Here is a 15,783-nt window from a genome sequence, read left to right on the forward strand (position 1 = left end):
GCTAAGATCTGGAAACAGCCTAAGTGCCCATCAGTAGATGAATGGACTAGAAAACTGTGGTACATCTACACAATGGAATCCTATGCTGCTCTAAAAAGGAAGGAACTCTTACCATTTGCAACGTCATGGATGGAACTGGAGAGCATTATGCTAAGTGAAATAAGCCAGTCAATGAAGGAAAAATACCACATGATCTCACTCATTCATGGATAATAGAGACCATTATAAACTTTTGAACAATAGATACAGAGGCAGAGCTGCCTCAAACAGATTGTCAAACTGCAGCAGGAAGGCCGGGGAGGGTTGGGGGGCAGGAGGTAGGGGGGTAAGAGATCAACTAAAGGACTTGTATGCATGCATATAAGCATAACCAGTGGACATAAGACATTGGGGGATAGGGGAGACTAGGGGACTGTCTAGGGCGGGGGGATAAAATGGACACATATGTAATACCCTTTGTAATACTTTAAGCAAGAAAAAAATAAATAAAAAAAATAAAAATTAAAAAAAAAAAGGCCATATGTGATAAATCAAATTAATATCCTATACTCTTGTCACTATTATTCAACATAATATTGGAAATCCTAGCCAGAGCAATTAGACAAGAAAAATCCTATCTAATAAAAGGGTAATATGCAAATTAACCGTCACTCCATCACAAAGATGGTGGCGCCCACAGCCACAAGATGGCGGCGCCCAGTCCTTCAGCCCCACCGGAGTCCCCCAGTCCTGGGGGGGCAGCCGCTGAGAGCAGGCAGCATGAGCAGCCTGATGGAATGCTTGCTTCGTCACCGTGGCGACAAGGCAAGCATTCCGCCCTGGCTGCAGAGGGCCTCTGCGAAGCAGGCACGGAACAGCACAGGGGGAGTGGGGGGATGAAATGGGGGGGAGGGGAGACGCCTGGGTCGTTGCCCTAGAGATGAGGCAAGCATTCCGCGCCTGGCCGCGGATGGGCCTCTGGCCAGGATGGGGCACGGAACGCTTGCATTGTAGCCCTGGCGACAAGGCAAGCATTCTGCACCCAGCTACGGATGGGCCTCTGGGCCATGGAGAGCCTCTGGGCAGCAGGCGCGGAGCAGCCAGACCCTGTAGAGAGCTCCTGGCACACAGATTCATGCACAGGGCTACTAGTAAATAAATAAAAGGCATCAAAATCAGAAGAGAGAAAAGTAAAATTGTCACTGTTTATAGATGACATATTACATACCAAAAAAAACCCTAAAAACTCGACCAAAAAACTGTTAGAATCAAAGTAAAGTTGCACAATACAAAATCAATATGCAAAAATAGTCGTTTTTACACATTAATAATGAACTATCAGAAAGAGAAATTAAGAAAACAATCCCATTTACAATTGCATCAAAAAAATTTTTTTAACTTAGGAATAGCCCTAGCTGGTTTTGCTCAGTGGATAGAGTGTCAGCCTGCAGACTGAGAGGTCCCGGGTTCGATTCTGGTCAAGGGCATGTACCTGAGTTGCAGGCACATCCCCGGTGGGGGATGTGCAAGAGGCAGCTGATCGATGTTTCTCTCTCATCGATGTTTCTAACTCTCTCTATCTCTCTCCCTTCCTCTCTGTGAAAAATCAATAAAATATATTAAAATAAATAAATAAAATGTACTTTACAAAATACACACACATAAACATCACATCCTTTAAAAAAAAAAAAAAAAAAAAAGACTGGTGGGTTGGCAAAATGAGTGAAGGATGATAAAAAGTATAAACTTCCAGTTATAAAATAAGTCATAGGGATGTAATGTACAGTATGGTAACTATAATCAATGGTACTATATTGCACATCTGGAAGTTGTTAAGAAAATAAATTTTAAGTTTTTCATTATAAGAAAAAATGTATAACTATATATGGTGATGGATATTAAGTAGACATATTGTGGTGATCATCTGGCAATATACACAAACACGAATCCAGTGCATGGATTCATGGCAATATGCACGAATCCAAGCCCCAGGCCTCTAGTATCTCAATAAAAAAGAAAATGAAACATAAGCCACAGGCTGGGAGAAAAGTTACTCAAAATATATAAAAAACTCTCAAAGCTCAATAATAAGAAAACACACAACCAAACTAACAAATGGCCAAAAGACAAGAGTTCAGATATACTGATGGAAAATTAAGCACATAAAAGATGCCCAATATCATTAGTCATTAGGGAAATGCATATTAAAACCTCAACAAAATACCACTACACAGTTGTTAGAAAGGCTCAAAAAAACTAACAGTATCAAATGCTGATGAGGACATGAACAGCTGAAACTCTCCTTTGCTGCAGGTAGAAATTTAAAATAACCACCTAGGCAGTTTCTATTAGTTAAACATACACTTTCCATGTGACCCAGCAATCCCATTTGTGTATTTATACATGAAAAATAACAAAAATACCTAAACACAAATCTTTAGAGCACCTTTACTCATAGCTGCCAAAAAGTGGAAACAATCCAAATGTCCATCAACTAGTGACTAGAAAATCAAAATGTACTGTATTCACACAATGGTATACTATTATTCAGCAATAAAATGGAACAAATTACCGATGCATAGACAACAATAGATGAGTCTCAAAATCATTATGCTAAGTGAAAGAAAACAGACTCATTAGGCTACATGTTGTATTATTCAACTTATCTGACTTTGTAAAAGGCAAAAATATAGGAATATACATCAGATCATTGGTTGTCAGAGGCTCAGAATGGTCTACAAGCCATCAGAGATTTTTGACAAGCCCTGGCCAGGTAGCTCAGTTGGAGGGTCATTCTTTATATCTAAAGGTCGCAGGTTCAATCCCAGTCTGGGTGCATATAGGAGGTAACCGCTTGATGTTTCTTTCTCACAATGATGTTTCTCTCTCAATCTTCCTCTCCCTTCCTCTTTCCCTAAAATCAATTTTTAAAAAACGTATCCTCAGTTGAAGATTTTTTTAAAAACTTTTTTGTCAAAATTCAAAGAACTGTATCTTTTTTAGGGTGAATTTCACTCTATGTGATACCTCAACAAACGTTAACCCCTCAAAATGCAATATGTCCATCCTTTTCCAGTATGCCAGATATCAGTAATGACATTGTCATCCACCTCACTCAAGCTAGAAATTTAATTTTATAATTATTCTGGATTTCCTACTCTCCTCTACAAATTAATCCAATCAATCAATTTCTGCCAACTCTATGTTCAAACCATTTCTTCTTTTTTTAACCTCACCTAAGGATATGTTTATTGATTTTTAGAGAGAGGAAAGGAGACATATTGACGTGAGAAACATTAATTGGTTGGCTCTCATAGGCACCCCAACCAGGTACCAAATTCACAACCTAGGTATATGCCCTGACTGGGAATCCAACCTATAGCCTTTCAGTCTATGGGACAACGCTCCAACCAACCAAACTACACGGGCCAGGGCCTAACCCAGCTGTGGGCAAACTACAGCCCGTGGCCCGTTTGAAATGAATAAAACTGAAAAAAAAAAGACCGTACCCTTTTATGTAATGATGTTTACTTTGAATTTATATTAGTTCACACAAACACTCCATCCATGCTTTTGTTCCGGCCCTCCGGTCCAGTTTAAGAACCCATTGTGGCCCTCGAGTCAAAAAGTTTGCCCACCCCTGGCCTAACCATTTCTTGAACACATCCATTTCTTCCCATTCCCACTGACATCACCCTAATCCAAACCACCACCTCTGACCCAACTACCACCCAATAACCTCCTAAATGATCTGCCTGTATCCTTTTTTGCCCCCTTGGTACATTCCATATCCTATGGCCAATGTAAGTTTTCCAAATACAAATCTAATTATATCATGACCTTAAAATTCTTCAAACACTTTAACTTACAATCTAGTATGTATCCAATATTTTGTTTAATAAAAAAATAAAACTTGCCCAGCCAGTGTGGCTGTGTGGTTGAACATCGAATTATGAACCACGAGGTCAAGGTTCAATTCCTTGTCAGGGCGCATGTCAAGTTTACGAGCTCGATCACCAGTCAGTGGCATGTAGAAAGCAGCCAATTGATGATTCTCTCTCATCACTGATGTCTCTACCTATCTCTCCCTCTCCCTTACTCTCTGAAATCAATAAAAACATATTTTAAAATAAAAATAAAACTTGTCTTGGCTAGCATGACTCAGTGGTTAGAGGGTCAGCCTGCACATCGAAGGGTCTCGGGTTCGATTCCCAGTCAAGGGCACATACTTGGGCTGCAGATTCGATCCCTAGTCCCACTCGACGTGCATGTGGAACAACTAATTGATGTGCTCCTCTCATATTAATGTTCCCCCCTCTCCCCCTCCCTCTTACTCACTCTAAAAATCAATGGAAAAAATATCCTTGGGTAAGGATTAACAAAATAATCCTATCTAATAAAGAGAAATATGCTAACTGACCCTCACCCCATTGCAAAGATGGTGGCACCCACAGACAATGAGGGAATATGCTAATTGACCGTTCCACCCTCAAAGATGGCAGCACCCACAGCCAGTAAGGAGGGTATATGCTAATTGCTGCCCCCCCCTCAAAGATGGCAACACTCACTGCCAATGAGGGAATATGCTAATTGACTGCCCTGCCTTCAAAGATGGCAGCACCCAGTCCCCTCAGTGCCCCCAGGGCAGCAAACACGCGGCTGCCTCCAGAGTCCCCAGTCCCCTTAGACCCCCAGCCGCCTAAGGCCAGCCTGAGGCACAGGCAAGCCTCAGATGGTGGCTGCCCAGACACCTAGGGCTGCCTGAGGCTCAGGTAACCAGGGCTGGCCAAGGCTTGAGCTACCAGTAGTGGCAGCAGCAGAGGTGTGATGGGGCATCGCCTTCCCCGGATTGCCGGGTTGCCTCCCGTCCCTCAGGGCTCCCAGACTGTGAGAGAGGGCAGGCCGGGCTGAGGGACGCCCCCCTCCAGTGCATGAATTTTCATGCACCGGGCCTCTAATCTCTATAATAAAGAGCCAGGGTGTAACAACTGTTACCACCAAAGCTCGACCAGACTGGAAGTCAGTGCTGGGTTGCCGTGGCTACAGGTCAGCCGAGCCAGGCGGGAGTCAGTCCGGGTCCAGGCAGGAGCCAGTCCCAGGCGGGAGTCAGTCCCGGGTCCCAGCTGCGCTGGGTGGGAACCAGTCCCGGGTGGGAGCCAGTCTCAGTCCTGGGCAGGAGTCAGTCCCCAGGCAGGAGTCAGTCCCGGGCGGGAATCAGTCCTAGTCCCGGCTGCGCCAGGTGGGAGTTAGTCCAGGCAGCAGTCCGGGGGGAGTCTGTCCCGATCCCAGCCGTGCCAGGCGAGAGTCAGTCCCAGGTGGGAGCCAGTCCCAGGCAGGAGTCAGTCCCGGATCATGTAAGTGGAAACTGTAAGAAATAGAAACAAGGCAGACCTCTCCCTCCACATGGGGAGATATTGGCAGAAGAATAGTAGGGAGCCAGAATTCCCACCATCTCATAACAATAATGAATACCCATTCCCTCCCCCGACACACACACCTACAAACCTTGGGCCAACTGGGGAACATGGATTTCTACTCTCTTCTTGAAATAATGAGGTGGCATCTCACCCTTCCCTTACCAGAAGAGTATCAAAGCAAACCCAGATGAAACAGGGTTGAAAAAGATCCAGAGTTTCATAATGCTCAAAATTTCTAGGTTTCAATTATCAAATTATTCATACAAAGAAGCAGAAAGATCTAAAACTGAATAAAAAAGGTAACAGATACTAACACTGAGATAGTAGAGATGACAGATTTATTTGATAAAAAGTTTAAAGCAGCCATCAAAATAATCTTTACATGAGTGATTCTGAACATCCTTAAATGGGAAAAAAAGAAAGTTATGGCAAGTAAACAAAGTCTCAGCAAAGAAAATGAAGCTATAAAGAAGCAAATGAAAATTATAGTACAGAAGAATATAATAACTGAAATAAATAACTCAATGAATAGGCTCAAAGCAGAATGGATGGAACACAGGAAACACTCAGGGAACTAGAAAATATAACAATAAAAATATCCAATGAGAATAGGGAGAACATGGGCTTGAAAACAACAACAGGAAAAGAGCAGAACCACAGGAACCAGTGGAGTCATAACAACATAAATAAATAAATAAATAAATAAATAAATAAATAAAACTGTAACATTTGGAGTCCAGGAAGAAATTAAAGGAGATGGAGCTGAAAGAGTACTTGAAGAAATAATGGCTGAAAATTCTTCCAATTGGTCAAAAGACAGAAATCCTCAATTTTAAGGTGGCCAAATACAAAATGAGAGAAACCCAAAGATATCAACACCCACATCATAGTCAAACTTCTGAAAAATAAAAACAAAGAAAAAAATCTTGAAAGTTCTGAATGACAAGTAACACTTTATCTATAAGGAAAAAGTAATTCTCATGACAATAGGTTTTCCATTAGAAACCATAAAATCTAAAAATAAAAGAACTGTCAACGGAGTCCTATTTCCAATGAAAATATCCTTCATCAATATAGGGAAAATCAAGGCACCTCAGGAAAGAGAAAACACAAATGTAAACAAAAACTGATAAAGAATAATATCCAAATCTCAAAAAATAGAAGAAATATATTCAATATCATCTATCCAGGTAAACACAAATTTATTCCTCCGTTACTTACTAGGATAGCTAAAATTAAATAGGTTTATAATATTAATTAGTGGCAAGTATCTGCAGGATCTGGAACTCTCATTCACTGCAGGTGGTTGTATAACTTAGAAAAAAGGATGCTAAACTGTATCTACTAAAACTAAACATATGCCTACAGCATGATTCATTAAATTTACTGCTTTTATATATCCAAAAGGCATGAGCATATAGGTCCTCAAAATCATATGTGAAAGGATGTTTAGCGTACCTTTATTCATAATATTTTTAAATTAGTAACAACTTACAAATCTGCCTACAGGAAAATGGAAGACTGGTAGTAAATTCAAATAATAGAATACTATACACCTACAAAAAAGGAATAAAATCCTGATATGAAGAATAATATGGGTTAATTTCATAGATTTTATGTTGAGCAAAAGAAGTGAGACACAAATGAGAATACATCATATAAATCCACTGATATGAATTTCATGAACTGATGGTACTATCAATGATTATAAAGAACAGAAAATTAAGAAATTCTGAGGGTAGTAGTCAGAAAGGGGGATGAAAGAAATTCCTAAAATCTTGAAAAAGATTCTACATTTTATATTGGGTGTTACATATGTAAACAAGTTTGATCTCTATATTTACGTTTCATGCACAGGTGGAGTTAAATATAAGTGTTTTCTAGCACTGAACGTTGCTTATTATTTGAGCTTGTGTTCCTCAACTTTCAGAGTCCATGCTAATCTCCACTATGTCATATTACCATCTGAAGATAAATAGTGCCATCAAGATCTAATTCTACAGCTCAGTAACCCTGAAAAATGAAAGAGAATTTATCCTGATTAAGAACTCTGAAGAAATCATACAAACAATTCAATATAATTCACCAAATATTCTGCAAAAAATATCATCTCAAATGGAGTACCATTTATGATTCAATAATTGGAATTTAAGAGGAATTAAAAGAGTAGGTCTTTGTTATTCTCATAGTTTGTGGACTCAGTAGTAATACTGATAAACTATTGAAAAAGTAGGTGTTTACTTTTTCTACGAATATTTAAATTGTTTGGGTAATATCAAAAGACTGTAAATTTTTAGCCTAAACATACTTTAATATATTTTTATTGTTAATTTTAGAGAGGAAGGGAGAGGGAGAGAAAGATAGAAACATCAATGATGAGAGAGAATCACTGACTGACTTTCTCCTGCATACCCCACACTGGGGATCTAGCCTGCAACTTGGGCATGTGCCCTAACAGGGAATCGAACTGTGACTTCCTGGTTCATAGGTTGATGCTCAACCACTGAGAAACGCCAGCCAGGCAGCCTAAACATACTTTAAAAAGTGACTGTCATATATTGGGAAATGAGACATTAAAGTAATATGTAATCCTATATAATAAAAGGCTAATATGCAAATCGACCAATCAGGCAGCAAAACGATTGGTCGCTATGACACACAGTGACCACCAGGGGGTAGATGCTCAACACAGGAGCTGCCCCTGGTGGTCAGTGCACTCCCACAGGGGGAACGTCGCTCAGCCAGAAGCCCTGAGCCAGCCTCACTGCTGGCAAGTGCAGCAGTGGTGGCAGGAGCCTCTCCCGCGGGGAGCGGGCCTAAGCCATCAGTTGGACATCCACCAAGGGCTCCTGGACTGCTAGAGGGCACAGACTGGGTTGAGGACCCCCAGCACCGAGTGCACAAATTTCGTGCACCGGGCCTCTAGTAATAATAATAGCTCAGCCTTACCATGCCCATAAAAGGCAATAAATACTAATAATTTGACATCAACAGTTTTAAAATCAGTTAGCAGTTCTAAGAGAACAGCTAGGAAACCTAAAGTAAAGATGAGAATAAAGAAGCAATTAAGAAAATCAAGGCAGCCGATTGATGATTCTCTCTCATCACTGATGTTTCTATCTCTCTCTCCTCTCCCTTCCTCTCTGAAATCAATAAAAATATATTTAAATATATATGTGGCCATTCAAAAAATTACCAATAAAATGTAATACCAGAGCCTAAATTTCAGGTAAGATAATATACTATAATTAGTTTTTTAATGAACAGGTTTAGAACAAGTTATATTCTAAGTACAGAAAATAAGGAAAATACTTAAGACCCTTGGAGGAATGATTGATTCCAGGGTTGCAGCGGAGAAAATGCAAAAGTTTTGAGAACAAGATATCTGCAGTTTCAAAGACTCTCCCCAAGATAGTATTTATAAAGAGAAAGATACTAACTTTACAAGTAGGGAAATTTAACAGACACAACCTTAACCAAATGAGAGCTAACATCATCTCTAAACTGCTTTACTGACATCTTGTATCCTGTGATAATGATGCACTGATTAGGACACAACATCACTTCTGTAGCATTTTCCCAAAAATGTATACCCTCAACCTAATAATGAGAAAATATCAGACAAACTCAAATTGAGAGATATTCTGAAAAATAACCAATTACACTCATTACAAGTGTGAAGGTCATGAATGGTAAGAAAAGAGTGTCACGATCAGAAGAGACTAGGGAGACACAACTAAATGCCATGTCTGACCTCAGATCGAATCCTGAAAAAGAAAAAGGACATTAGTGGAAAAACTGGTGAGATTCAAATAAGGTCTGTAATTTAGTTAATAGTATTGTACCAATGTTAATTTCCTGGTTTTGATCATTGTGTTCTGGTTATATAAATTAACATTAGGGAAAGGTGGGTGAAGGGTATACCTGAGCTCTCTATACCATTTTTTGCAACTTCTCTGTAAGTCCAAAATTATTTCCAAAAAAAAGTATTAATGTTTTTAAGTATCCAGTACTTTTTCTCCTTCAACTGAATTAAAACAAAGTTGAGAAATCCAAGAATTATTTATACAGAGTAAACCCAACATTTCATTATTTGAAAAGCAACCTACATTAAAACAAGATTTAAGTCACTGAGTTAATAGATACTTATTTCCTATATTCCAGACCTCTAAAATGATAAACTATCAACTTGATTGATGAAAAATTCTGAAACACACAGAGACGATACTCTAATGATTAAATAGCAACAGTAACATCATTTATAATGTTAAAGTATATAAATGAAAATCCTTTGGATAACTAAATCTTCAAATAGGACATTAACCCTATACATTTACAGAGTTTAAATAAGCTTAACAAACTCCTCACGTATTTCACACAGTGGTCTTATATGTAATAATTAATGTCTAATGCTTCAGAAAGTACTATTAAATCTTTCCTATCAAAGATTATATTTCTCCAACGTAGAAACCTGCTGCTTACTTTAATCTCAGGCAAAAAAGAATTAAAGAGAGGTAACAATAAAATTAACCACAAAAATCAAACTAACAGTTCTTAAACCAAGAACAATCTCAGAAAATAAATAGGTATGTCAATTTATATAGAAAGCATCTGGCTAAATACAGCTAACTGAAAATCAAAATGTCATCCAATATAGAAAGCATTATAAATTCAATAAAAACCCAATATGAGTCCAGATTTTTAATTCTTCGAAATAATAATGCTTAAAGCAACTTACAGAAAATATTCCATCTCCCCTCCTCCAGATGACTCAATTAACAGGGTTCAACTACACCCCAAATATTCTTGCAGATGCTAACATCATGCTCTTAACACTACACATTTCAAAACTTTTAAGAATAAAAAAAAAAAAATTGTTGAGTATGTAGGCTTCTCATTTTGCTGTTACCCAAACTGGTATTAAGAATATGGATTAAAAACTTAGTCTGTACTTCAAAAAAAAAAAAAAAAAACTTTTAAGAATCAAAAGAACTGCATGGGTCCAGTATCTCCAATAGGACTTTACAATTCAAAGTAGTAACATATGATGAATCTATATATTGAAGATAGTAACACAAAGATTATGCCAACATCTGCAATGTAATAAAACCATGACTGTTACAATTCAAACCCAGGCAAGCAGCCAGATCACTATGAACAGATACTGTGATTAACTTATTACTGAGAGAGAATTTAGTCATATATCTCAAAGATCAATAACCTATTATAAATCTCATGGTAACATTCCAAATTTCTGCTTGTTTTTCCAAGATTTAACATTAGCCAGTAAAAAGTCTTCAAAATATTAAGATTCAAGGCCTGATCCTGTCATCAATTTACTTTGATAATACATACATGAAAAGTGCTTTCAATAATACTGAAATACTTTTCCAGCATATAAAGAGGACAGGCAGCTCTGTGGTATGGCTCAGTGGCTGAGCGTCAACCCATAAACCAGGAGGTCATGGTTTGATTTCCCATCAGGACAGTACTGGGTTGTGGGCTCCATCCCCAGTAGGGGGTGTGCTGGAGACAGCAGATCAATGATTCCTTCTCATCATTGATGTTTCTATTTTTCTCTCCCTCCCCCTTCCTCTCTCTGAAATCAATTTTTAAAAAAAAAATTTTTTTTTTAAGAAAACAGGCAGATAAGAAAGGGGCACAAAAGAAACAATGCAAACGTTTATAAAACATGTCACAAAAAGCTCTTTAAACAACTCCACACTGTAGGTCCAAAACTCAAGAGGGCAAGGACCAACTTGGAAAATGTTGCCACGCCGCATGACTTTCTCCTCTGCTTTCTACATGTTTCCTTAGGTGGTCCCATCCTGTTTCATAACTTTAATACTATTTAATACTCTAAAAAAAATGCAAGGTGTCAAAGCAGGTGAAGTATGCTACCAATTTTGCAAAGTAGGGAGAATATGTACATATTTGCTTATATGTGCATAAAATACATCTTTGGAAGCATATGTAAGAAAACATTTGTATTGTTTGGCTCCAAGCAAAACTGGTAATGGAAAACAAAAAAAATAGAGATTTTCATTCTATACTCCATTAAACATTTTTTTCCATTAAACATCTTAAATTTTGACTCATGTAGTTTTTATTCAAAGCATAAATAACCCAACAGATAAATGCTGATGACTCCCCATCTCTTTCTCTCCTCATCAAAATTTAAGTCCCATGAAGACAGAGATTTTTATCTACTTTCTCACTACTATATCCCCACGACTTGGTCCATAGCTGGTGCTTGGAAAATATTTGTTGAATAAACAACTCCTTAACCTCTCCACTAAATTCCAGATTTGTCTATCTAAACACCTGCTTCTAATCTCTACTTGAACATATAATAGTTTCTATTTAGCATGTCCAATCCTACCTTATCCCCATATAACCTGCTTCCCTCACCTCTTCCCCATCTCTATACATGGCATTGCCACCCTCCAGTTAAAGCCCAAAACCCAGAAAGCACCACTCCCAACCAAATGCACTTCCATCCAAACCACAAATTCAATACCTTTAACTCCAAAATGTACCTCAAAACCTCTTTTACTTGTCTCTAACACTACTCTACTCAGTCTGGCACAGTCTTTTCACTGTTTTCCTGCTTCCTTTTTCCTCTCATCCCATCTCCTCCAGTCAGATTGTAAATCAAGCCCTATCACTCCCAGCTTTGCAAAAATTCCAATAGTTTTTCAATGTCCTTTAAACATAAAAGCCAAAGGCCTTTGGGCAATAAGACCCCACACGATCTGACCCTAGGCTTTCACCTTACTTCTTACCTTTCACACAAGCCTTACCTGAGCTTCTTCCAGGTTGCTTAACCCAAGCTTGATACTACATCTGGGCATTTCCATTTGTTGTTCCCTCAGACAGGAACACTTCAGTCATATTTCCAAAGGCTAAATCCCTCTCACTTTTCTGGTATCGGGCCAAATGCCATCTCAGATAGGGCTTTCCTGACCACAGCATCGGAAGTAGTCTCCCAGTCACTACCACAACTCCCTATTTTATTTCCTTTATAACACATGATTTTCTGAAATTATTCCTGTCTCATTCATTGGCTACCTCTCCCATCCCACCACCAAAACTGAAACTCCAGGAGAGCAGAAATTTCAGAGTCTTATGCTTGGCAAAAGAACCAGGAGCTTAATAAATATTTAACTGATAAATAAGGCAAAATTGATTTTAGAGAAGATCCACAACATTTAATTTAGTGATAGGCTGGTGAGCATAAAAGACATGGGTAAACTAACTTCACACTTATAAAACGGAAAATCACAGGGTAAAGAGGATAAAGATTCTACAGCTAATGTTAACAGTTTATATATTATTATCTTCAAATTTTAAACTTCCAAAGTACGGTCCTTCAATGGTAATAGTAATCCGTGGGGGAAAGGAGAAGATTTAACAATAATCAGTGTGCAATTCACAGATGTTTTGTTTACATGCACGTACAGTATTTGTGGAGTGTAGGGAATGGTCCAAACCTCCTAGTGTGTAAGTGCTCTGCAGAGAGCCTGAGGACCTTATTTCACCAGACCCTAATTGTTAAGACAGGCTAGCATGTACGTAGGCTACTCCTCCCCATAGCTATCAATCCTCGTTGTCTGCGGAAACAAAAGTGAAAATACTCGTGGTAAGGATGCCAGAGGCTGACGCCGTCCCCCACCCCCAAACACAGAGTTGTGTATCCCTGTGAGCATGCAAATAAGCACATGAGTACACGCACTCTCACCTTCCTTCCTTCCGAAGAAAATGGGGCCAAGGGAGGGGCGGCCAAGGCCAGGTTGTGGAGGCCAGGGACCCAGTCCAGGGGGTGGCCGGAATAGGGGACAGCACTCGGGGAAGCCGGAAACACTTACAAGACACCATCTTCCTAGGCCACCCGCTTCCCGCCCCCTCTCCTCCCCTCCCCCCTTCTTGCCCCCAACTCCTTTCCTCCGCCCCATCCCCGCCACCCATAAGCCGGGAAGGGAAGTTTCCCGGCGTCTGCAGCCGGCTTCCGGACCCTCAGCGGGGTTACCTTCTGCAGAAGCGGGACGAGAGGCAGGGGCAAGGGGAAGGGAGGCAGCCCGAAGGAATGAAGGACGAAGCCCCGGCGAGGAGAGTGGGCGGCGGCGGCGGCGGCGGCTGTCACTCGCGTTCCCCAGCTCACAGAGCTGCCATTACTGTGCGAGGCCGCCTCCCCGGCCGGCCGCCGCCACCCGCCCCGGAGACGTAGGGGGTGCGCTGCGAAACCTGGGAACCCGCGCGCCCCACGCTCACCTGTCACCGCGCGGAGAGACAGAGAAGCCCGGGCCGGACAGGGGCGGAAGGGAGGGGTGAAGGGGAGAAGGAAGGGCTGGTTAGGGATCCGTGAAACGACTGTCCTCCCGAGGGCCCGGCTTTTCCCATACACACCCTCTGCTCGCCCTCTTCCGCTGCCGCCAAATCCCCCCTCGGAGCGCAATGGTAGAGTCCGCGTTACGGCAAGCGCAGGGAGCCCGCTTTAGTGCAATCGCGAAAGGCCTGGCAGTTCCAGTCTGAAGGGACTGAGACATTCCGTTCACTGAGCTCAAGAGACTCAGATCCCACCGAGTTTGGGTCTGACATGTTAATAATATGTTGGAAAGGTGTTTTCAACACAAGTGTTTTCTTTTGAGTTGTTTCAGACCTGTGTAAATATTCTCGGACACCCCCATTTTCTTGCTACACGCTTCCACGGGCTTTTCACTTGATTTCAGCCAAAATGCTGGAGAAGTGCTCTCCTGGGCTCTTCAAATAATCAGGAATACATTAGCAAAACTACTTTTCTCTCTGACATACTCCTTTTCTAGTGGATTTTCATCTACAGACAAATTCTGAGTCTTGACCTCTCCATCATTACCATCCTATCAGTGTAAAGGACTTTCCTCCCTCACAATTTTTTTTAATTCATTGATTTTAGAGGCAGAAGAAAGGAGGGAAGGAGAGAGAAACATTGACTTGTTGTTCCACCCACTCATGCATTCCTTAGGCGATTTTGTATGTGCCCTGATGCTGGTCAAACCACAGCCTCTGTGTATTGGGAAGAGGCTGTAACCAACTGAGCTACCTGGCCAGGCCTCCCTCACAACTTTATTTTACTTTAATATATTTTTATTTATTTCAGAGAGGAAGAGAGAGGGAGAGAGAGATAGAAACATCAATGATGAGAGAGAATCATTGATCGCTGCCTTCTGCACACCCCACACCAGTGATCGAGCGTGCAACCTGGGGAATTGAACCATGCCCTCCTGGTTCATAGGTCAACACTCAACCACTGAGCCACACCGGCAGGGCTCCCTCACAATTTTAAAGGGTAATACTGACAACATAGATTTACTGATCACCTCCTATATAGAGGACCACAATGGAACAAAAGCCTGGTGTTATTCTTTATTTGCCTTTCATATCCACAAGATCTCAGTGGTCAGTCTTGTCAGAGCCTTGGTTAGTTCTTCATTTGCATGTTTTGAGCAAACCTTTCCTTTCCAACCCTTTCTTCAAACAATTTGTACCAATCTTTCAAGGCCCATTTAAAATCCTGTCTCTTGACCCGATAAACCCCACTGGTCTTTCTCCGTATCTGCTTCTCCTGGCACTTGAAATCTGTATCCTTTGTTTTAATAAAATTATTGTATACTGAAGTCAATTCAACTGTTTCTGTTGTAGACAGCTGGAGCAGCACTGAGTGTTACACCCATGGGATCAGACTGGACCTGGGTTCAGTAATTTTGGTAACCTTGGTTAGGGAAGAATTCAGAGCCAAGACTCCAACTGTAAAAGAACATCCTATATAATAAAAGCCTAATATGCAAATCAACCAAACAGCGGAATGACCGGCGGAACAACCAGTCCCTATGACGCGCACTGACCATCAGGAGGCAGACACTCAATGCAGGACTCATGGCTGGAGAGCGCAGCGGCAGTGTCGGGAGCCTCTCCCCCCTCCGCAGCAGCACTAAAGAGCAGCAAGCTGAGCAGTAAGGAGCAGTGAGCAGGCAGATAGTAAGGAGCAAGGGGTCCCAGCCTGCAAGAGGGTGCAGGCCAGGCTGAGGGATGCTCCCCCTACCCCCAGTGCATGAATTTCATGCACTAGGCCTCTATTTATAAAAGCACAGAGGTGGAAAAGGTAATTCGTAGAAGAGATGGGCTGAGAAAACAAGTTTTGGAGGCAAAGGAAGGGCCCTTGGAGCTTGGGAGTGAGTAACAAGCCTGGAGGAAGTGGGGGGGTGGGGGGGTGGCGGGAAAGGCACAGGCATGCTTCTGAGAGAGAGAGCTGACTGGGTCCTCCATCCTAAGTGTTTTGAGGACGGAGATCTTAGGGGAGGACTCAGGGGAAGATCTTAATAGAATATTCAGCAGCTTTCCAGGTGTATTC

The 15,783-nt window shown here is 41.1% G+C and overlaps 1 protein-coding gene across 2 annotated transcripts in view; it reads right to left on the minus strand.

Moving 5' to 3' along the window:
* The window catches only part of CUL2 (cullin 2), a 174,704-nt gene extending 160,880 nt beyond the window's left edge, over positions 1-13,824 (minus strand). Inside the window, exon 1 of one of the 2 annotated variants that reach the window (XM_081109768.1) lies at positions 13,138-13,824. The gene's annotated coding sequence lies outside the window, so the exon portion shown is untranslated. The remainder of the gene's footprint in view (positions 1-13,137) is intronic. The other variant, XM_081109767.1, reaches the window with a different exon arrangement.
* Positions 13,825-15,783: the final 1,959 nt, after the last annotated feature.

Source organism: Myotis nattereri (genome assembly GCF_964212035.1).
Source record: "Myotis nattereri genome assembly, chromosome: 1".
Classification (NCBI taxonomy): Eukaryota; Metazoa; Chordata; class Mammalia; order Chiroptera; family Vespertilionidae; genus Myotis; species Myotis nattereri.